The sequence below is a fragment of the Wolffia australiana genome, chromosome 16 (assembly GCF_029677425.1).
Source record: "Wolffia australiana isolate 7733 chromosome 16, ASM2967742v1".
NCBI classification, from domain to species: Eukaryota; Viridiplantae; Streptophyta; class Magnoliopsida; order Alismatales; family Araceae; genus Wolffia; species Wolffia australiana.
Window position 1 is genome coordinate 11,158,146 of NC_135850.1, and position 2,140 is coordinate 11,160,285.

The window sequence follows — 2,140 nt, forward strand, 5'->3', positions numbered from 1 at the left end:
AAAAAGTGAATTAATAATTTTCTAGCTTAAGCACAGAATCTTGTGGCACATTTTCACTTTTAGCCTGATATAATGCAATTATTGATGGAAATATAAGTGGTTGCCAATCTGATCACACATTCCTAATGCCATTCAGTTTATATCGTTTCAATAAATTTATACGATGGACTACTGATGCTTATAATTAAGTTCATGGATATATGCTATGACATATGTAATTATGATGAGATCATAATACTTATATCTCTACTCTCTAAAAATGTGTTCTAAATATTTTTATTACATAGATACTCAACAGGACATCATAATACTCATACATAATAGCAGTATATAGTCCCACTCGTATGACGATTATGGCCCATCCTATACCTATTATTGTGGAGATATTAAAGAGACATATTGAGTATTATTTTTAGGGAAAGAGTTTATTAAATTTTCCAAAATGAATCCCTAAATGGTATTAAACATAACTGTCAATCAAGTTGATTCATATTACAATTGTGTTAGTGGTCCTTACGTGTAAGACACCAAATAAATCATCTGGATGGATGGTTGTATATTGTTTATGACGTTAAAGTTCATAATTACGAAATTCTAAACCGTCTTAGCTTAGCTGAAGCAAGAAGTTCATGAAAGTATTTGAGTAGTTAAGATAAGATTGCCCACCTTCATGTAAGAGGGGACAACTTGGGAAACCTTGTAGAATATCTAATAAGAGTTCTATGATGATTTACCAACACATTAGTACAACTTGGGATGACTGATTAGGTTTGGCAGCTGATGATCCCCGAAGTCATCCTAGGAGTGTCAATGAGACAAGGGACAATATGTACAATGTAACTAATGACAGTAAGATTACATGAGAGAGTTGATGGATTACTTTGTACCTTGTAGAGCACGAGCTATAACTTGGCACCCCACGTGTTGAAAAATCGACCTATTGATTGATTAATAGGTCGATATAGTTCCTCATGTTGATGTAGTAATTTAATAAGGTTAGCCATTAAAAGTTATTGGGCCACTTAAGATATTAATTAAACAAAAACATGGTCCTAAAGGGTCAAACACGAATGGTCTTTTAGATGTCAGAAGATAAGCATAGTAGTTTTTATAATAAATTCTCATTAAATATAAATAGGAGAAATATCCAAATGAAATTCTTCCAATCTAGAGTTCTTCAAATGGCCATTTTTCTTCTCCCTTCTCTCCTTGGGTGCCCTCCCTGCTTGATGTGATAAAAATGGGAATACAAAGACGAGAAAAATAGTGATTTCCTCCATTGAAATAGAGGAGATTTAACATGCTAAGGATCATGTGGATACATCTAAAGGCTGGATAATTGAACTGCTCGACATGAGTAGCTGGAGGGGCTTCCAAAAAAATTTTGATCCACATGAAGGTGATTTGATCATTAGTTTTAAATTGTTTTAAAAGTCCATAACAATTTGTTTTTGTTTTATACTAAACAAGTCGTTTAAGGATAATGTCAATCATGGCCGAAGAAATTAACAGTGACTACATGGGTAAGTAAATGAACATAATCAAACGCTATGGAGATATAGGCAAAGAGCAAGGATGATGTATCTTGTGATATCTTATACCTTGTGATATAGGCAATCAACAAAACAAGTCTTGAATTTTTATTTTTTTCCTGCCTCGCCTAAATTTGATTTAAATGACGTCCGTTTCCCACTGTCCCTGAGTTTGATTTATGGAGTGCTTCAAGATCCCATCTTCCTGTGCATTTCCAAGATCAAATGCGGACTTCAAGATCCCATTTTCTCAAATTATAGTGCCTTACGATACCTATAGGATTAGAAGAAGGTTAGTGACCGACACACCTGATGGAAATATATGTGGCCGGCAAGCCAATCACACAATCCACATCTTGTTCCATATTCATTAATAGAACATATTCATTATAGTGCGCGTGTGATGCATATAATGAAGTCCATGAATACATGATCGGACTTAGCAAATTACGATGAGATCGTAATACGGAGATCACTCATCTTTAAGCATGTGTTCTAAACATTACTATTCAAAGGATACACGAGAAGGACATCGAAGTATCTGGATAGAATAACACTATCTAGCCTCACTCATATGATGAGTATGGCCAGTCCCGTAGCCATTAGTG